General features: G+C 48.6%; 2 protein-coding genes across 2 annotated transcripts in view; both read left to right on the top strand.

The window, feature by feature from the left end:
- LOC143942631 (NACHT, LRR and PYD domains-containing protein 12-like) overlaps window positions 1-22,810 on the top strand; it is a 1,996,551-nt gene that overhangs the window by 1,289,540 nt on the left and 684,201 nt on the right. The gene's annotated exons all lie outside the window — the stretch shown is intronic.
- LOC143942637 (NACHT, LRR and PYD domains-containing protein 3-like) overlaps window positions 22,550-22,810 on the top strand; it is a 162,443-nt gene continuing 162,182 nt past the window's right edge. Inside the window, exon 1 of the mRNA XM_077464001.1 lies at window positions 22,550-22,694. The gene's annotated coding sequence lies outside the window, so the exon portion shown is untranslated. The remainder of the gene's footprint in view (window positions 22,695-22,810) is intronic.

Raw genomic sequence — 22,810 nt, 5'->3', positions numbered from 1 at the left:
CTCTATGTGTATAGTGCTCCCACCACCACATGTAGTAGTCACTCACCTCCCTACAAGACCCTGAGGGGGTCAAACACAACTATGTGCAATAATCCTTTCGGGGAAATCTCCACTGCTCCTCGCTGACTCCTAGTTGGACCTTCAAAAACCCAAATACTGGTAGAGAAGTGATAGAGATTCCTTCCACTGCGCTGCTTCCAACTCACATCCAATTCAACCCCCAGTGGCCATCGATGGTTACTACAGGACATGGAAAAGAAGAAAGTGCCTCCAATAGTGCCGTATACTAGAGGTTACAAGTCATCCCCTCCCCCCCACCTACTACACAACTCACATGTATAGAAAAACTTAATAGCATATATGATACATCATAAGATCTCACTCGTTTGTGATAAGATTCCACCGCCAGGCCCCACCTCTACTAGTTTCACCACCTCACACTTAGCTTCATCTGGAGGAATCTACTAGTAGTAAAAGTAGAATGAGCAATAGTAGTAGTATGAGAAGTAGTAGTAGAATGAGTAGAAGTAGTAGGAGTAGAATTATTAGCATGATTAGTAGTAGTATGAGTAGTAGTAAAATTAGTAGTATTATGAGTGGTAGTAGTATCAGTGGTAGTAGTAGTAGGAGTAGTAGTAATATCAGCAGAGATAGTAGTAGTAGGAGTAGCAGAATAATTTGTAGCATGAATAGTAGTAGTAGTAGTAGTAGTAGAATGATTAGTAGAGTGAGTAGAAGTAGTAGAATGTGTAGTAGTAATAAGATTAGTATGAGTAGTTGTAGTAGAATGATGAGTAGTAGTAGAATAAGTAGTAGTAAGAGTAGTATTATTAGTATGAGTGGTAGTAGTAATAGCTGTATGAGTAGTAGTAGTATGAGTGGTGGTAGTAGTATAGGTAGTATTAGTAGGAGTAGTAGTAATATGAGCAGGGATAGTAGTAGTAGTATGAGTAGCAGAATAATTTGTAGCATGAATAGTAGTAGTAGAATGATTAGTAGTGTGAGTAGAAGTAGTATGAGTAGAAGTAGTAGAATGTGTAGTAGTAAGATTAGTATGAGTAGTACAATGATTAGTAGTAGGAGTAGTAGTAGTAGAATAAGTAGTAGTAGTATGAGTAGAAGTAGTAAGAGTAGTATTATTAGTATGAGTGGTAGTAGTAGTAGCTGTATGAGTAGTAGTAGTAGTATGAGTGGTGGTAGTAGTATAGATAGGATCAGTAGGAGTAGTATAAATATGAGCAGGGGTAGGTAGTATTAGTAGGAGTATTAGTAATATGAGCAGGGATAGTAGTAGTATACATAGTAGTAGTATGAGTAGTAGAATAATTTGTAGTAGTAGTAGAATGATTAGTAGCGTGAGTAGTAGTAGTATGAGTAGAAGTAGTAGAATGTGTAGTAGTAGTAGTAGTAAGATTAGTAGTAGTAGAATGATTAATAGTAGTATGAGTAGAAGTAGTAAGAGTAGTATTATTAGTATGAGTGGTAGCAGTATTAACTGTATGAGTAGTAGTATACATAGTAGTAGTATGAGTAGTAGAATAATTTGTAGCATGAGTAGTAGTAGAATGATTAGTAGTGTGAGTAGTATTAGTATGAGTAGAAGTAGTAGAATGTGTAGTAGTAGAATGATTAGTAGTAGTAAGAGTAGTATTATTAGTATGAGTGGTGGTAGTAGTAGCTGTGTGAGTAGTAGTAGTATAGATAGGATCAGTAGGAGTAGGATTATTATGAGCAGGGGTAGGTAGTATTAGTAGGAGTAGTAGTAGTAGTAACACCCTAACAAATAAATAAATAATCAATAATCCTCACCTTATCTCTAACTCTTTACAATACTAATAATAATAAATCTGCCCCTCTGTGAAGCGAGAGATAATGTAATCAAAGTACTGAACTTGGTAAACTTTTCCAACCAAACATAAACCCCGAGTATCTTTAAGTACGGACGCAGAAAAGGCGTTTGATGGGGTCAGCTGGAGATTTACGTTGGTGGTAATAAGACACGTGGGGGTGGCAGAGGGTAGGTAATAAGACACGTGGGGGTGGCAGAGGGTAGGTAATAAGACACGTGGGGGTGGCAGAGGGTAGGTAATAAGACACGTGTGGGTGGCAGAGGGTAGGTAATAAGACACGTGTGGGTGGCAGAGGGTAGGTAATAAGACACGTGGGGGTGGCAGAGGGTAGGTTACGGTGGGTTGCTGGGATAGATACTTCCCCACAATCCTTGGTGAAGGTAAATGAAGTTCTCTCAGAACCATCTCAGACCTGGAATGGAACCCGCCGGGCCGCCCCTCTCACCCCTATTGTTTGTCCTCTCATTAGAACCTCCACTGAACAAAATCCCACAAAATCCCGACATTCAGGGACTCCAAATAGGGATCAGAAGTATAAAATATCGGCACATGCGGACGACCTTCTGTCTTCCCCGTCCGGACCGCACATCCCCCACCGAACCTTATGGAGGAGATTGTAAGATACGGGGAGATATCAAACCTCAAAATAAAGGATACAAAATGGGGGGCAATGGGGGCAGCTCTGCCTTTAGGGGTACAACAGATCATACAACCCGATTATGGCTTTAAATGGGTGAATGTGGCACTTAAGTATTTGGGGACAAATATCCCAGATAGGATGGAGAAGACTTTTACAGGAAATCCCCCCTCCCCCCCCGCTACTACAGGAAATCTCCCCCCTCCGCTACTACAGGAGATCCGAGCACTACTAGACAAATGGAAACAGGGACCACATTGGTGGTTTGCCGGATGTAATATTATAAAAATGAACACACTGACACAATTGTGATCTCTACTCCAGGCCGTACCTATAGATATTCCAATCATTGTTTTCCTCCAGATAGATACTCTTTTCACTACATTTATACGGCGAATAAACGACCACGGATCAATAGAAACATCATGAGACTCCTAAACACTACGGCGGCCTGGCAGTGCCAGATCTGTGTAAATATTAGCAGGCGGTACATACTGGCAGAGTGATAGACTGGTGCAGACACACAGAACTTACATTATGGACAGAAATAGAAGAAGAATGCCCCCAGTACCCCTACGTAGGGCAATCTGGTGTTACACAACATACCAGAATCCCTTCAGAGACATCCACTTATAGGCCCAACGCTGCGGAGAGGGGCCAAGACCAATCACAATCCTCAATTCTCTACAATAAACTCCCCGCTATTCCCCATGCTGGGTAACCCCGGGGGGGGGAGGGGGGGTTTACCGGGAATGGAACCCGGAGCATTTCAGGGACTTATAGAGAGGGGCTCTACTCAAGCATCGCACTTTCTACAATAGGAAACGTGGCCTTCGATCGCCACATTGACGCAACGAGGAGGCCGCTATGAAATACATTTTTGGCAGGCATTACAGTTGCGACATTTTTTTTTTTTGAATCATCAGGACCGGCGACAAACTATCAAAGACAACCGACAAAGTTGGAGAAATACTTTGAGGAGAAAGAACCCCTTTCACGGGCAATCTCTAAGATCTATGAAATGTTGAATGCCCCTCCCCCACAGAAGATTGTAAAATGCCTGGAATTGAGAAATGTGAGAAGGACCTGGGAAGGACTTTTACACCCACACAACGGCGGAAGATCATATATCTGGCATGAAACGCGTCGATCTGTTGGCGGACTCAGGAATCCAATTATAAGATATTGGCGCAGTGGTATTATACCCCGACACAACTCTGCAAGTTCTTTCCAGAGGCTTCTGACCGTTGTTGGCGGTGTAATAAGGAACGGGGGACCCGGACGCAGATATTCTGCTTATCTTTATACAAAATCAATCAGCGCTGAACAAAATAAGTAAAAATGAAAATGAAATGCTAAAATACTGCGGCTAGAATACTATAGGTCAGAATACCAAATCCCACAATAAAAATAAAAAGTAACAGTACAGAGCAGATAAAAAATGAACAGAATAAGTATAAATATAAGACATATAGAAAAGTCTATAAATGAAATATAAAATAGGATAAATAGATTGTGAAGAAGAGTCACATGTGCCGTGTGACTTCATTCAGCAACAACAGGCGATGATGTCATCCCTTCCACCAAAGAGCAAGATGGACTCTCACCTCAAATACTGGACCCCGGATAAATCAGACCGGTCAAAAAACGCACATTCCCATCAAGGGTTAATCTCAACAATCAGCATACAAACAGGAGAGCTCCGGAGGTGGATCCTTTTCATGCCCCAAATACCAGCATTGATTCCACATAAAAGCATAAAAGACGAGATCTCGTGCTCTCCGTTTAGGAAGATTTATTAAAAGAAATGCAAAATAAAGTAATCCACTCACATGGTTTTGCAGTGATCTCCAGTGCCGAGTGGTAATCATACATACAGATACATTCAGATGCACAGATCAGTGTTTTGCGGCTTTGCGGGTGACGTCACGGCTTAAGTCACGTGGTCCGTACACGTTGCGTCCCCGAAAGCGGTGACGGTGTGACGTCGGACAGCCGCTTTTAAACTAGCAACACTGATCTATGGCCAATGAGAAAAGCAAGCGTGCGCAAGTGGCTCAAATGAAACAGTTGGACAGATCGGTATTGGTTGGTGATCGAGTAAAAGAACCAATAGGAGAAGGTGTTCATCTTAGAATGGTTTTGGATTATAATGTACAGCACAAAAAAAATTAGAAAAATTGGTGGCAAAAAAAAAAAAATTGGTTCATACAGAAACAGGATCGGCTATTGGGACCTCTCTGACCCGAACGCCCTTCTTTTATATACAAAAAGCCCCCCTCACTACGTGATCAGAGAGCCCCCCGTGTTACTGATCCCCCTGTGCAAACACAAAGTAGGTGATTTTCCTTTGTGTCCGGTTTTTATGCGGTCGGTCGCTGTACAGCATGCAAACATTCCACATGTCATATAAAAAAAGAGGAAATCTTTTTTTTGCTGCAAGTAATAAGAGGGAATATAAAATTGATCAATGAATTGCGTGCGCTACGGTGGGGGTTGGGTATATGCTCCAATGCGGATGTGGCCTTCAATATATAGGTAGGTCCTCTAGGCCCCTTCATGTTGGGCTTGGTGATCATGTCACTAATAATAAGAAGGGCCTTAGAACACATAATGTGTCCCCTCATTTTACATTGGTACATGCTCAGAACACAAAAAGTTTGAGTTTTTTGGGGGGATTGAAAAAAAGTTAGGAAACATTGGCGTGGAGGTGACTTCATACGCCAATTAAGTCGGCGAGAATCATACTGGATTCATGAAACCAAGGTTCCTCCCCCGAGGGGCTTCAACGTTGATTTTGATTTAAATTGTTTTATTTCAGATAGGTGATGGATTTCTATTTTTCTTTCATATTTACTTTTATTTTAATTTCTTTTATTTTTATTTTTTCGTATTCACTTCATTTCCATTTTTGATATGTATTTTTATTTTTCTATTTACTGTATTGATTTCTGATTTTTTATTACTATATATCATTTTTGTTCTATACATTTTCCTGTCGTTGTTTTGTTTCATGCACGGATCAGTGTTGCTATGGGTGATGTCAGTGGCTGTGTGTTTTTATTGATAGTTTTTGTAGGTTAGGGCTGATCGGTTGAGGGAGATATATATATATATATATATACCCCTGATTAGCGCTAACACTGCGTGAGTATTATTGTATTTTTAGTGGTAATATTTTATCGCTATTTTGGTGTGGGATATGTGTTTAAACAGTCCGTTTTAAGGAGGGCTGGGGGTGTAGTACGTACTTTGTATGCTTTAACTTTGAGGCATACTAATCACTACCAATGACTACGTTTTCGTTGTGCCCCTCCGGTGATTTTTAACAATTGTGAGTTTTAGTTGATTTTATACCTCCTCTCCCTATCGATATTCATTGTGTGAGCATTGGGCTTCCGGGGTCACGCCTCTTGTAATTGCCCCGTGCCGCTGACTTGCGCACGCTTGCTTTTCTCATTGGCCATAGATCAGTGTTGCTAGTTTAAAAGCGGCTGTCCGACGTCACGCCGTCGCCGCTTTCGGGGACCCAACGCGTACGGACCACGTGACTTAAGCCGTGACGTCACCCGCAAGCCGCAACACTGATCCGTGCATCTGAATGTATCTGTATGTATGCTTACCACTCGGCACTGGAGATCACTGCAAAACCATGTGAGTGGATTACTTTATTTTGCATTTCTTTTAATAAATCTTCCTAAACGGAGAGCACGAGATCTCGTCTTTTATACTTTTATGTGGAATCAATGCTGGTATTTGGGGCATGAAAAGGGCAAATGGGGCAAATAATAATAATTTGTTTTTTTCCTTTGATGGGGAGTTGGGCTAAGGGATATAAAACCAGATAAAAGGTGAGGGAGTTTTGGGGGATTTATAGCGGGGGGGGGGAGATAAGAATTATAACAGGTAGAGCTGGGAAGAGATCGATAAACAGGGCAGATAAGAGACAAATAGATAAATAGATAGAAACTGAAAGACATAAAAGTGTCGATAGAATAACTCGGTTTAATTGATAAATATGAAGAGGGAAATGGAATGTTCTATAGGATAGAAGATAAATCTATGGAAGAAATGATGTCTCTGTTGTCTCTTGTGATCAATGTCCCCCCTACTTGTCCTTTGTGGTATAAAGAAAGAAAATCTGCCCCTCGTAGTAACAAATGACACAACAGATGATCATTTTCTCTATTGGATAATAAAACATCAGATCTCAATCTCCGGATAAAACCCGTGAAAGTCGCGTCTCTCAGGTATAAATGCAGCCTAAGGGCTCATTCACATCGCACTGCATTCTGATGAGTGATCCACATTCAGATCGCTCTTCAGAGGTCATGTGACAGGTGGGGAGGAGATGATTGGACCCCGCACTGGCCCCCCACCTCCTCATACGTTGCACATGGTTGCAGTCCTATTCACTTGAATGGGTGGCGTTTGGTGGAAGTGAGTGGGGGTAGAATTCATGGCGTGTTTACCCCCCCGGCCGCGGCCTCTGCAGATAAAAGAGGAAGCAGTTGAAGGGAGGTAAAAGCACGGCTCACCTGCAGGGTTTCCCTCCATTGGGATGTAGACTGGGAGCCGTGACTTGAATGGGAGCCCCGCCCCCTACACGGTCATACACAGAAAGCCTGCCCATCCCCCACACAGGCCATGGATGGAGATGTCCCCTCCCCCCATGTGTTTCTATTATGATGTCATACATCCCATAATAAGAGGGCGGGGCCTTGTTTGAACTCATGTACGTCGCCCTCTAGGGGTGAGGATTGGGGATCATCACTAATAAAGAGAAGTTCTCCCTCCCCCACCACTTCCAGGATCCCCGCAACAAAGAAGGGGCGGGACTCAGGGGGGGGGTGGGGATGGAGGTGATTGGAGGAGATCGGAATGCAGGGAGGAGCACCAGATACTTTGTAAATGTCAATCTTCCCCCTCGGCAGGTTGTCCCCTCTGGGCCTCAATGAAGACCCCAAAATCTCTAATCCAATAAGATGAGAGCTTTCCTAGGCCCCTCCCCTTTCCTCTGTCCTGGATGCATTGTGCTGTGCGTTTGTAGGCCCTTCCCCCGCACAATCCATGGAGGGTCCCCTTGTACTCGTCATTCACAGGCTGGCAGGGTGTGCGATCATCTCCTTCTATGATCGATCGATCCCCCATTATATGGAACCCTCTATATACCGATCTTCAGAGAAGTCTCCCATCCGTCCGCCGCAATGACGCAGTCCCATTAAAAATCGCAGATCGCCACCATTACTAGGAAAATAATAATAATAATAATAAAATGCCAGAAATCGATCGCCTATTTTATAGATGCAAACCGATCGATATACGATTATTGAGATTTTTTTCACCAAAAATAGAAGAATAAATATTGTGATGAAGACATTTTTTTGGGGGATTTTTTTTAGCAAAAAGTAAAAATGACTAAGACTCGAGCAGCAATATCTTCTACCAATCAAATAAGTTTACCAACCACCGTCCAATCACAAAGTGGGCAGCACCAACCTGGCCCCGCCCCCCTACCGCCACGCCCTAAATCAACACTCTTTACACTCCAGCATTGAGAATTCCCCGATCGATATCTGATAAAATGGACCAAAAACTTTCCCCCTCAAATCTCTGAACTGATAAAGAGGGACGTCCCTTTTACACAGGAAGCAGCAGAGGGCGTGTCCCCGGTTACAGGGACCTCAACCATTGAATATGCAGAAAGCGATCGATAAACACCACAAGGGCTTTTCTCACCTCTACTTCTCCTTTGTATCGGCTTTTCATGATAACAAACACAGAAATCCAAAGTCTGGAGACAAAGTTTAGGGCTGCAGAAGACTTCTGGCAGTAAAATAGTCGATTGTTGTATAAAGACGATCACATCAGACCAAAACGAGGGACAGCTGACGACACATGAGGGGCGGAGGGATCTGGTCCCAAAAGAGGGACAATCGGGCGCCATGCCAAATACTGCCCCCGACCTCCGATGAGACCCCCCACATCACAAGAGAGAGAAGTCACTAATAATGAGAGGAAATCAGCAGATCGATCGATTCACATTTTATGGGAACTTTAGCAGGAAGTGAAGCCCAGGCCTAGAAATCCGTTATTTGTAGACACAACACTTCCCATTTTATTTAGAATCCACCGAATCATTCCCTTCCAGGTGATCGACGAGGATCTCCAACACCGATCACCTTCCACATAGGGAATACGATCAGCCAGATATTCCCAATACATTCCTCATATACCCGGCAAGAGAACCGAGATTCACCGCTTGCCGACCGGCCGCCGCAGTTTTACCGATCGACCTGTGATCGATGTTTCCTAAATTGTCCCGAATTTCCACATCCGAGATCAGCTCTGCATTGTTGGCGTTCTATTCCTTTATTTCTGTTCTATATTATTCTGTTTTATTGTATTTTTTCTATTCTATTTTTTCTATTCTATCCTTTTATATTGAATTTTCATTTTCTAAGATGGTTATTTTTTTATTTCATTCTATTTTATTCTATTCTGTTATTTATTTTCTATTCCATAATATTCTGTTTTACTGTATTTTTTCTATTCAATAGAAAAAGGACAATGGGGGGGTGTTCCTGTTTCTCTTCTACCCCCTAAACTCCCCCACTGACCTTCTTCTACCCCCTACACCCCCCACTGACCCTCTTCTACCCCCTACACCCCCCACTAACCCTCTTCTACCCCCTACACCCCCCACTAACCCTCTTCTACCCCCAACACCCCCCACTGACCCTCTTCTATCCCCAACACCCCCCACTGACCCTCTTCTATCCCCAACACCCCCCACTGACCCTCTTCTACCCCCTACACCCCCCACTGACCCTCTTCTACCCCCTACACCCCCCACTGACCCTCTTCTACCCCCTACACCCCCCACTGACCCTCTTCTACCCCCTACACCCCCCACTGACCCTCTTCTACCCTCTACACCCCCCACTGTCCCTCTTCTACCCCCTACACCGACCCTCTTCTACCCCCTACACCGACCCTCTTCTACCCCCTACACCCCCCACTGACCTTCTTCTACCCCCTACACCCCCCACTGACCCTCTTCTACCCCCAACACCCCCCACTGACCCTCTTCTACCCCCTACACCCCCCACTAACCCTCTTCTACCCCCTACACCCCCCACTGTCCCTCTTCTACCCCCTACACCGACCCTCTTCTACCCCCTACACCCCCCACTGACCTTCTTCTACCCCCTACACCCCCCACTGACCCTCTTCTACCCCCTACACCCCCCACTGACCCTCTTCTACCCCCAACACCCCCCACTGACCCTCTTCTACCCCCTACACCCCCACTGTCCCACTTCTACCCCCTACACCCCCCACTGTCCCTCTTCTACCCCCTACACCCCCCACTGTCCCTCTTCTACCCCCTACACCCCCCACTGTCCCTCTTCTACCCCCAACGCCCCCACTGACCCTCTTCTAACCCCTACACCCCCACTGTCCCACTTCTACCCCCTACACCCCCACTGACCCTCTTCTACCCCCTGCACCCCCCCACTGACCCTCTTCTACCCCCCTACACCCCCACTACTGACCCCCCTTCACCCCCCCACTGACCCTCTTCTACCCCCCTACACCCCCACTACTGACCCTCTTCTACCCCCTTCACCCCCCCACTGACCCTCTTCTACCCTCTACACCCCCCCACTGACACCACTCCTCTATCAGTTCTGTCACTGTCCCCTCTTCTCACCTGTACATAGAGGAGAAGAGGCGGAGTCTGGAGCTTCTCTCCTCCCACATCTGGTGACATCACTTCCTCCTCCCTCTGGTGACATCACTTCCTCCCCAGTGCAGCCTGTAGAGGTGAGTCCTCCTACCCCCTACACCCCCCACTGTCCCTCTTCTACCCCCAACACCCCCCACTGACCCTCTTCTACCCCCTACACCCCCCACTGTCCCTCTTCTACCCCCGACACCCCCACTGACCCTCTTCTACCCCCTACACCCCCCCACTGACCCTCTTCTACCCCCCTACACCCCCACTACTGACCCCCCTTCACCCCCCCACTGACCCTCTTCTACCCCCTACACCCCCACTACTGACCCTCTTCTACCCCCTACACCCCCCACTAACCCTCTTCTACCCCCTACACCCCCCACTAACCCTCTTCTACCCCCTACACCCCCCACTAACCCTCTTCTACCCCCAACACCCCCCACTGACCCTCTTCTACCCCCAACACCCCCCACTGACCCTCTTCTATCCCCAACACCCCCCACTGACCCTCTTCTATCCCCAACACCCCCCACTGTCCCTCTTCTACCCTCTACAACCCCAACTGTCCCTCTTCTACCCCCTACACCCCCCACTGTCCCTCTTTTACCCCCTACACCCCCCACTAACCCTCTTCTACTCCCTACACCGACCCTCTTCTACCCCTTACACCCCCCACTGACCCTCTTCTACCCCTACACCCCCCACTGACCCTCTTCTACCCCCTTCACCCCCCCCCCCGACCCTCTTCTACCCTCTACACCCCCCCACTGACACCACTCCTCTATCAGTTCTGTCACTGTCCCCTCTTCTCACCTGTACATAGAGAAGAGGCGGAGTCTGGAGCTTCTCTCCTCCCACATCTGGTGACATCACTTCCTCCTCCCTCTGGTGACATCACTTCCTCCCCAGTGCAGCCTGTAGAGGTGAGTCCTCCATGCTCTGGGGGCGCTGTGCACATTGTGTGTTCCCGGGGGAGGGGAGGAAGTGCACAGCTCTGCGCTGAGAGGAAATCTGAGACTGTGAGGAACCATGAGGAGAATTATGTGTGGGGGGAGGTGAGGAGAATTATGTGTGGGGGAGGTAGGGAGTAGAGTAGAGCTGTGCACTTCCTCCCCTCCCCCACACATGCTCTATACAAGCCAATGGCTTCACACGGCCTAAAGGAGCTCCCCCCACAGCTGTGCCTCACATTTCTCTTTCCCCCTCCCCCCACATCTCTCTAGTCAGGTAGGTGTGTGTATTGGTGGGCGGTGATTGGTGGCTGTGTGCGGCTCCTGTGGGCTCCCTGGAGGGTGAATGGGTCCCATTTATAGTACAGGCCGGACACAGCCATCTACATGAGTCCAAACAAGGCCCCACCCTCTTATTATGACATCATAATGGAAACACATGGGGGGAGGGGACATCTCCATCCATGGCCTGTGTGGGGGATGGGCAGGCCTTCTGTGTATGGCCGTGCAGGGGGTGGGGCTCCCATTCAAGTCACGGCTCCCAGTCTACATCCCAATGGAGGGAAACTCTGCAGGTGAGCCGTGCTTTTACCACCCCTCAACTGCTTCCTCTTTTATCTGCAGAGGCCGCGGCTGGGGGGTAAACACGCCATGAATTCTACCACCACTCACCACCCATTCAAGTGAATAGGACTGCGACCATGTGCAACGTATGAGGATGTGGGGGGCCAGTGTGGGGTCCAATCATCTCTTCCCCGCCTGTCACATGACCTCTGAAGAGCGATCTGAATGTGGATCACTCATCAGAATGCAGCGCGATGTGAATGAGCCCTTAGGCTGCATTTATACCTGAGAGACGCGACTTTCACGGGTTTTATCCGGAACTTTCCAACATTTTTATATACAGAGTTTTTGAGCTTCACCATTTTTCTAATAGTCATCATCTGTGGTGGGGGGTGTAGGGGGGTGTTAGGTAGAAGAGGGGTCTATAGGGGTGTCTATGGGGGGGGGAAGACGATGGATGGATGGATGGATGGATGGACGGCGGTCGGATTATTTCAGGTTTTCATGCTGCATTTTTCTGTTCTGAACGCCCCATAAAGACTCGGAAACATCAACACACTAATGTCTGGAAACACAACTCGGGGAAATGCGTCTATAAAACGCCCTGAAAACGCATGTAATGCACATCCAGCAATGTAGAGGGAGTGCAGAGACTGATGTACAGAGGAGTCCCCATGTGCTGCACTCCTCTCCTCTCTACACGCTACATGTCATTTACACACATTTCATACAAGTCATGTGATTTTCACCCCCCTACACCCCCCACTGACCCTCTTCTACCCCCTACACCCCCCACTGACCCTCTTCTACCCCCTACACCCCCCACTGACCCTCTTCTACCCCCTACACCCCCCACTGACCCTCTTCTACCCCCTACACCCCCCACTGACCCTCTTCTACCCCCTACACCCCCCACTGACCCTCTTCTACCCCCTACACCCCCCACTGACCCTCTTCTACCCCCTACACCCCCCACTGACCCTCTTCTGCCCCCTACACCCCCCACTGACCCTCTTCTGCCCCCTACACCCCTCACTGACCCTCTTCTGCCCCCTACACCCCTCACTGACCCTCTTCTGCCCCCTACACCCCTCACTGACCCTCTTCTGCCCCCAACACCCCCCACTGACCCTCTTCTGCCCCCAACACCCCCCACTGACCCTCTTCTGCCCCCAACACCCCCCACTGACCCTCTTCTGCCCCCAACACCCCCCACTGACCCTCTTCTGCCCCCAACACCCCCCACTGACCCTCTTCTGCCCCCAACACCCCCACTGACCCTCTTCTGCCCCCAACACCCCCCACTGACCCTCTTCTGCCCCCTACACCCCTCACTGACCCTCTTCTGCCCCCAACACCCCCCACTGACCCTCTTCTGCCCCCAACACCCCCCACTGACCCTCTTCTGCCCCCAACACCCCCCACTGACCCTCTTCTGCCCCCAACACCCCCCACTGACCCTCTTCTGCCCCCAACACCCCCCACTGACCCTCTTCTGCCCCCAACACCCCTCACTGACCCTCTTCTGCCCCCAACACCCCTCACTGACCCTCTTCTGCCCCCAACACCCCTCACTGACCCTATTCTGCCCCCAACACCCCCCATTGACCCTCTTCTGCCCCCAACACCCCTCACTGACCCTATTCTACCCCCTTCTGACCCTCTTCTACCCCCTACTGACCCTCTTCTACCCCAACACTACCCACTGTCTCTCTTCTATCCCCAACACCCCTCACTGACCTTCTTCCACCCCCTACACCCCCCCACTGACCCTCTTCTACCCCCTGCACCCCTCACTGACCCTCTTCTACCCCCAACACCCCTCACTGACCCTCTTCTACCTCCTCCACCACAGACTCCCCCTCCCCCTCTATCAGTTCTGTCACTGTCCCCTCTTCTCACCTGTACAGACTGGAAAAGAGGCGGAGTCTGGAGCTTCTCTCCTCCCACATCTGGTGACATCACTTCCTCCGCAGTGCAGCCTGTAGAGGTGAGCCCTCCGTCCTCTGGGGGCGCTGTGCACATTATGTGTTCCCGGGGGGAGGGGAGGAAGTACACAGCTCTGCTCTGAGAGGAAATCTGAGACTGTGAGGAAACATGAGGAGAATTATGTGTGGGGGGGAGGGGAGGAGAAATATGAGGCACAGCTGTGGTGACTGAGGTACTTTAGGCGTGTGCAGCCAGAGGCGGCTCTTTAATTAGGCAAATTAGGCGATTGCCTTAGGCCTCGCCCACAGGAAGGGCCTCGCCATCGAGCGATTGCCTAATTTGTCTCTGAGGTGTTGTGCTGCACTGTCTGCTGCTGTGTGGAGTGTCTCTCAAACGGCGGGGTGAGCGAGCGGCGGGCGCGCTGCACACAGCTGCAGACAGAGTGAGCTCCGCGGCGGTGGATGAGGGGGGTGATAAGAGTATGTCCGACTGTCTAATATGCATGGCTTAGGCTGCCTGTGTGTCCAATAGCAGCAGCGCTGTCCTCCGAGTCCTAGCCCTTCCTTCCCCTAACGGCGGCCCCATTGCATGCCGGGAATTGTAGTTCTCCCACAGAGCACAGGCACATAGACTTTAACATGGCCGTCTGGTGCCTGTGCTCTGCAGAGACTACAACTCCCAGATTGCACTGCAGGGCAGAGCTAGAACATCATGTGTTGCTTCTCCAACTGAGTCCTGCTGCCTTTACCAATTTGTCACCAAGGCGAGGAGCAGGATCATCAGGTACAGTTTATATATAGGTTTTTCATATATATATATATATATATATATATATATATATATATATATATATATATATATATATATATATATATATATATATGAAAAACCTAACAACAATGCACCCCCACCAAATCTAAGAGTCCAAAGGCCATATTAACTCTGCATTGACAAGACAGTTTTATTTTCACACATTCTAAAAATAACTTTTCATCTGCTTTACTGAGGATGCTTTACAGTGGCTGTGTTTGATGGCATGGTGGCTGCAATTGATGGCACAGTGGCTGGGTTTAATGGCACAGTGGCTGCAATTATTGAGCACAGTGGCTGCGTTTGATGGCACAGTGGCTGCATTTGATGGGCACGGTGGCTGTGTTTGATGGCACAGTGGCTGCGTTTGATGGCACAGTGGCTGAGTTTGATGGGCACAGTGGCTGCGTTTGATGGCACAGTGGCTGCGTTTGATGGGCACAGTGGCTGCGTTTGCTGGCACAGTGGCTGCATTTGATGGCGCAGTGACTGCATTTGATGGGCACAGTGGCTGAGTTTGATGGCACGGTGGCTGCAATTGATGGCACAGTGGCTGCATTTGATGGGCACAGTGGCTGAGTTTGATGACACGGTGGCTGCATTTGATGGGCACGGTGGCTGTGTTTGATGGCACAGTGGCTGCAATTGATGGGCACAGTGGCTGCGTTTGATGGCACAGTGGCGGCGTTTGATGGCACAGTGGCTGCGTTTGATGGCGCAATGACTGCATTTGATGGGTACAGTGGCTGAGTTTGATGGCACGGTGGCTGCAATTGATGGGCACAGTGGCTGAGTTTGATGGCACGGTGGCTGCAATTGATGGGCACAGTGGCTGAGTTTGATGGCACGGTGGCTGCAATTGATGGGCACGGTGGCTGCAATTGATGGGCACAGTGGCTGCATTTGATGGGCACGGTGGCTGTGTTTGATGGCACAGTGGCTGCGTTTGATGGCACAGTGGCTGCATTTGATGGCACAGTGGCTGCGTTTGATGGGCACAGTGGCTACGTTTGATGGCGCAGTGACTGCATTTGATGGGCACAGTGGCTGAGTTTGATGGCACGGTGGCTGCAATTGATGGCGCAGTGGCTGCATTTGATGGGCACGGTGGCTGCATTTGATGGGCACAGTGGCTGAGTTTGATGGCACAGTGGCTGCAATTGATGGGCACAGTGGCTGTGTTTGATGGCACGGTGGCTGCTTTTGTTGGCACGGTGGCTGCGTTTGATGTCGCAGTGGCTGCGTTTGATGGGCACAGTGGCTGCGTTTGATGGCACAGTGGATGCGTTTGATGGCACAGTGGCTGTGTTTGATGGCGCAGTGGCTGCATTTGATGGGCACAGTGGCTGCAATTGATGAGCACAGTGGCTGCGTTTGAGGGCACAGTCGCTGCGTTTGAGGGCACAGTGGCTGCGTTTGAGGGCACAGTGGCTGCGTTTGATGGCACAGTGGTTGCGTTTGATGGCACAGTGGCTGCGTTTGATGGCGCAGTGGCTGCATTTGATGGGCACAGTGGCTGAGTTTGATGGGCACAGTGGCTGCAATTGATGGGCACAGTGGCTGCGTTTTGGCACAGTGGCTGCGTTTGAGGGCACAGTGGCTGCGTTTGATGACACAGTGGCTGTGTTTGATGACACAGTGGCTGCGATTACTGGCACGGTGGCTGCTTTTGATGGCACAGTGGCTCCTGTATCATTGTCCGCCCACAGTCTCTGACCATTTCCTGTATCATTATCTGCGCACAGTATCTGACCATCTCCTGCATCTTTGTGGCATGATTGTCTGTCAGCACCCTGTCAGTGGCTCCAACTTTTCATACCGTGTTAGCCAGGTAAGAGTTTGCTTGTTATTACCATAATAAAACCGTCTCCTGTATCATTGTCTCTGCAAGTCTCTGACCGTCTCCTGTATCCTTGTCCACACACAGTCTCTGACCGTCTCCTGTATCCTTGTCCACACACAGTCTCTGACCGTCTCCTGTATCATTGTCCACACACAGTCTCTGACCGTCTCCTGTATCATTGTCCACACACAGTCTCTGACCGTCTCCTGTATCATTGTCCACACACAGTCTCTGACCGTCTCCTGTATCATTGTCCACACACAGTCTCTGACCGTCTCCTGTATCATTGTCCACACACAGTCTCTGGCCATCTCCTTATTCATTGTCCACACACAGTCTCTGACCATCTCCTGATTCATTGTCCACACACAGTCTCTGACCATCTCCTGTATAATTTTCCGCAGTCTATGACCATCTCCTGCATGATTGTCTGTCAGCACCCTGTCAGTGGCTCCAACGTTTGATACCATGTTAGCCAGGTAAGAGTTTGCTTGTCATTACCATAATAAAACCATCTCCTGTATCATTGTCCACAGTCTCTGACCCTTGCCTGTATCATTGTCTGCACAGTCTCTGACCGTCTCCTGTATAATTGTCTGCATAGACTCTGACCATCTCCTGTATCATTGTCCACACACAGTCTCTGACCATCTCCTGTATCATTGTCCACACACAGTCTCTGACCATCTCCTGTATTATTGCCCGTACACAGTCTCTGACCATCTCTTGTATCATGGATGTGAGGTCGGTGACTGTCCTTTAGCTGGATTGGACTGTCTCTTAGCTGGGCTGTCTCTTATCTGGGACTGTCCCTTAGCTGGATTGGATGGGTCGGACTATGTCTATCAGCTGGGTTGGACTATGACTATATCCCTCAGCTGGGACTGCTCCTTAGCTGGATTGGACTTGTTGCATTAAACAGGTTATGTTTTAGAATATGTTGTAAAATTACTTTTTTTTTTGTTTTATACTTTGTTGACAAATTAATTTCACATTTATGAGACAGCACAAAGGATAATGAGTAGGCAGCTGCACAATTTGATCTATATCTGTGTGCGTGTAACATATATACCCACCCACCCTATGTTTAATGATATTTGATTAAAGAATAATTGGCTAGAGAAATTTATAGAAACGGTGAATTCATAGTTCATAGGAATTAAGTTAATATATGCATTCATACAGTTAATTTTTATCATTTTTATAATATTTTTCCCATTATGGGCGTGAGTGGGGCCTCATGTCTAAGTTTTGCCTAAGGCCTCAGAAAGTCTAGAGCCGCCTCTGTGTGCAGCCATTGGCTTGTATAGGAGTGTATAAAAGGGGAGTGGATTATGTGTGGGGGGAGGGGAGGAGAAATGTGTGGGGGGTACAAATCCTCTCCCATCCCCCATTCCGCACACTCCATTCATTTCAATGGGACGCCCTTCATGTGGGAAAGTCGCTCACCGACGTTTCTGCGCCGTTTGTTGCGTATTTTTACACGCAACAAAATGTGTGTCTGCTCGCCACATTTGGTGTGCCATTAATAATGAATAGAACCGCAAAACGCAATGCGTGTTTTTATAGTGTTTCAGAAATGTGCGCAAAACACACAAAACCCTGAGATGTGATTGGAGGCTGAGGCCCCGCCTACACTTATGGTTGGGAAGGAGGGGGATGGTAAAATATGGGGGTTTAGCTGTGGGGTTACCACCCTCCATAATGAGACAAACCATTCACCACCCCCCAGTGTCCCCCCCGTGTGCTCCTCCCCCCAGTGTCCCCCCGTGTGCTCCTCCACCCCAGTGTCCCCCCCGTGTGCTCCTCCCCCCCAGTGTCCCCCCCAGTGTATATGACAGAAGACTGTCAGAGGCTTCAATCCTATTGGAGGAGATGATCAGAGACTGCAGACATGTGACATGAGAGTGCGAGAAATCAGCGACATTATCTCTTCTTTACAGATGAATACCGCCGCTACCGACTGCTGGGGGTCTGCAAAGGGCCCCTCATCAAGGGCCAAAGGGCCCCTCATCAAGGGCCAAAGGGCCCCATGTGTCTGCAGGTTGGGCCCCGAGGATCCTGTCACCCTCTTCAGTGGAGGTGAGGAAATAATGTGATTATTTGATGGATTGTATTATAAACGTCTTATTCTCTATGGATTAGGAAGTCACATGTCAGGCGTCTGATTGGTCATCTCTGTGCGATTTATGACTCCTCTCCATAAGATGAGGACCTCCCTGAGGAGGATCGGAGAGGTTTTAGGCCGGGTTCACATGTGTGCAGCCGAGGTTTTCAGCCCGGTGTCCGGTGCGTTTCTCTTCACCGCTTCAGGTGCGTTTCGGGTCTGAATTTTTTTTATTTTTGCCTGAATTCTCACCTGAACCAGACCCAAAAAAACGCAGCGGACCCTTCTGGAATCCGCACCGCGGACACTGAGAGCCGGTCACACGTCATGCGACTTGACATGCAATGAAAGCCGCATCCAATTCACATGCATGTGACCCCGGCCCCAACCACATTCTTACAGCTGGACTGAAACAATGATGAGGATTGGTGGATCATCTAGAGCAGACTTCCCCTCCCCCGGGGCTCCTCTGGAGGTCGGTAAGCCCCCCGTTCACAGCGCTGCGACTTGTCCTGCGATTTGACATTTCCAACCTGCATGACGAGCGACTCCCCATTGCAGGCAATGGATCCATTTATATCGCTGCGACTCCTCATGCTGCAGCAATTCTGACAAAGGTTCCCGGATGACTTTTCACGGATCTCACTGCGAATTGAATGGAATTCTGGTCACCGGATTTGGAAGTAGCCATGAAATCGGCGGTGCAAATCGCACTGATGTTTGGCCCCTGAAAGTCGCTCGATTTCAAAGCCGCACTGATGTGAAGCCGGGCTGAGGGACCCTTGAAGAATCTGTAATCTCAGATGTGTGACCACTGAGGGCGATGATGACTTGTTTTTATAGATCTATAAATCTCTCCACACACGTTACAATCTGATTGTACAATCTCCTTCACATCGACCGAGTCTGAAGAACTCCGATCACCCCAAGATAAAAGTTCTGTTCTTATAAAAGGGAAAAGAGGAATTATTAGAGTGAAGGATGCGAGTCACTCGCACGGTGAGAGGAACATTTTATCTGGTGGAGGAGCACATAGTTTATGAGGGTGAAGAAGAAATGCTCTGCTGGTGCTGCTTTAAAAGCTGGAGTTTGGCTTCAATTGGTTTTATCTTATTCTGCTAGTCCATTTAAGGCGCCTTTCACATGAAAAGCCCCTCAGATCCTCCTGTCTGTTTTTCAGCCGTCCATTGACTCCTATGGGGAGATGGATGTCAGCGGAGATGTGTTCACTGACACCCGCCTGCCATCCGATTCGCTAGAATCCGACGTATGGCGATGCGTTTGCCCCTCCCTCTGGCGGATCGGATGAGATCTGATGGACATGCCGTCCGTTTAAATCTGATCTCTCCATAGGAATCGGCGGCTCTCTGACAGGCCCCTCCCCCGCTCAGTGATCAGAGATGGACCCGTCATCGGCCGGCTCAGCGGAGATGAATGGATCGATCCCCTGCTGAGCTGATGGACTCCGCTAAACAGATTCACCTCGTGTGGAAGGGGCCCAACACTCCTCTACCCCTAGACTGACAATGCCGCTGTCCAAAGGTGCCTCCTGTGCTCCTTCATTCAGAGTGGCGGCACTCTAAGTAAAGGATTGCACTTATGTGGTGTGGGGAACACAGAGATCTGTGTGATTTTTTTTTTCTCACACCGCATGCAAATTGCACAACCATTGAGATCTGCAGCGGGTGTCCATACAAAGTCACCAACACCCCACACACAGGTCACATAGACACTGCCTTTGCCTGCATTGGATTGCATTGTACAAAACGACGGTGGGTTGGGATGTGGTGGGGTTGGATGGTGTTGGGTGGGGTGTGGTGGGATGAGATGTGGTTGGATGTGGGATGGGGTGTGGTGTGTGATGAAATGTGGGGTGGGATGGGGTGTGGTGTGTGTGATGAGATGAGATGTGGTTGGATGGGGTGTGGTTGGATGTGGTGGGGTGGGATGAGATGTGATGGGATGAGGTTGGCTGTGGTGGGGTGGGATGGGATGTGGTTGGATGTGGGGTGGGATGGGGTGTGGTGTGTGGATGGGATGGGATGAGATTGGATGTGGTGTGGGGTGTGATGGGATGAGGTTGGATGGGATGTGGTTGGATGGTGTTGGGTGGGATGAGATGGGATGGGATGTGGTTGGATGTGGTATGTGTTTGGATGGGATGTGGTTGGATGTGGTGTGGGTTGGGATGGGATGTGGTGGGGTTTGGTGTGTGATGATATGAGATGAGGTGTGGTGTGGGATGGGATGTGGTTGGATGGGATGGGATGTGGTTGGATGTGGTTGGATGTGGTGTATGGTAGGATGGGATGTGGTGGGGTTTGGTGTGTGATGAGATGAGGTTGGATGTGGTGTGGTGTGATGTAGGGTTGCCACCTGTCCAGGATTCACCCGGACAGTTCGGGTTTGGAATCATGTGTCCGGGTTTCAGACTGTCTGCAACCCGGACACATTATTTAGACTGGCCTATGGCTTCCCAGCAGGTTTGCTGGCTGCAGTTGTCTAAGCTGAGAGTGTCTGTTACTCTCTTTTACACTCCCCAAAGCCAACATTAACAACCCCCCCCAAACACATAAAGACGAGAGAGGAGAAAGGGCTCGATCTGCACCTCTTCCCCCCCCCCCCCACCCCCCACCCCTACCCCTCTTTGTCTGCCCCACACTCCAATCCCTGGCACTGTGCCTCAGAAAAGGGAAATTTGGGCCAGAAATTTGAAGTCCAGCAGCCTCAGATCCAACTGGATGAGAGGTGCTGACTGTCAAGAGGTGAGTGAGCTCACCATCCATCTCACCATCCATCTATCTGTGATTGAAGTCTCCCCCCTTCACTCTCTTGCCTCTGAGTAAGTACACAGGGTTCTCAGAGCACCCCTTATATCAGAGTTCCCCTTTACACCAGAGGCCACAGCCTTTCCCCTTACATCAGAATCTTCTCCGTACATCAGAGTTCTCAGTGTTCCCCCTTAGATGAGGGTTCCCATCACATCCCTTATGTCAGAGTCCCCAGAGTTCTCCCTTACATCAGAGTCTGCAGAGCCCCCCCCACTTACAGTGAAAGGGAACTCTGCGAATTCAGATGTAAAGAGGAACTCTGTGGACTCTGATGTAACAGGGAACTCTTGTTATTAACTTCATATGATTAGAAATGTTATTTAGTAGCAAAATATATGTATAGTTTATACTATTTAAAAAATTGCTGTGCACCGCTAAAGTGTTCGGGTTTGACTTGAAGAAAAGGTGGCAACCCTAGTGTGATGTGATGTGATGGGATGAGGTTGTGTTTGGCTCATAAAAGGTGCCTGCACTTCTTTGGTGCAATGTGGTGCGATTCACATGCAGTTCCTGTCGCGGATTGAGGCTTTTACAGGAGGGGTGTTACTGGTCAGATCAGGGGAAAACAGAGGAGGGGGGGCATAAAAAGAAAAGGAATGCAGCCACCACATCCAATGATTTGAGCTGCTCATAGGAGTATGCACAGGGTGTGGCAGGTGTGCCTGGGCACACCCTAATCATCATGTGCTGTGCTGATTCCCCTTGCTGCTTGGCTGCAGAGAAAGGGACTGGGAAATCTCTGTCCTCAGTCCCTTTCTCAAATGTGAGACATCCGGGGGGGGGGGGGGGGTCTGTTTAGACGTGCGATATTTCATCAAAGCCCCCCAATGGGGCTCGTAAAAAATAGATAATAAAAAAATTGCATAGCAAATAATAAAAAAAAGAATAAAAATATAAATGACTGACACAAACCTACTGACATCGTCTTCTGCTCTAGTGACACTGTCCGTTGTTTTATTTATATATATATATATATATATATATATATATACACACTGTGTGTGACTCTGTAATCTCCCGTTACCACCATGAATAATTATTATCTGGAGACTTGTGTCACGAGTTATTTTGTTTATACATTTGTGAGTAGTTTTCTATTTTACTTTTAAATAAAGTATTTTGCTAAGGATAATGCACAAGGTCGGTGCGCTGTTGTTTTCTTTTTCCTTTGACTGTTAGGACACTCCTATCCTTCAGGGCAGCAAGACCAGAGACATTCTCCATCAGGAGACGAGTCCATCTGATACTCACTTGTGTGTTTAGTTTTCTGCAATGTACAATATCTGTAGTTGGGAGGATGTTGGTTTAAACTGAAAGTGAAACTTCCTCAGTCACATTTCTTTCTCTCCCCCTCCCCAAATTCTCCATTTTGTTGTTTTGTATTCAGAGCTTCCAGATCGTCTCTTCACAGACCGGTGTGACCGGAAAGGTAAGATTACATAGAACCACATCTAATATACTGAGTGATACTGAGTGTTAGGATGGGGGATGGAGGGTGCAGATGTGTGATGAATGATTGTATGGAGGACGATCTAGGATGGGGGA

This window comes from Lithobates pipiens, unplaced genomic scaffold (assembly GCF_037356315.1).
Source record: "Lithobates pipiens isolate NorthernLeopardFrog02 unplaced genomic scaffold, aLitPip1_a1.2 Scaffold_30, whole genome shotgun sequence".
Classification (NCBI taxonomy): domain Eukaryota; kingdom Metazoa; phylum Chordata; class Amphibia; order Anura; family Ranidae; genus Lithobates; species Lithobates pipiens.
This window is presented reverse-complemented; position numbering and strand designations above follow the sequence as displayed.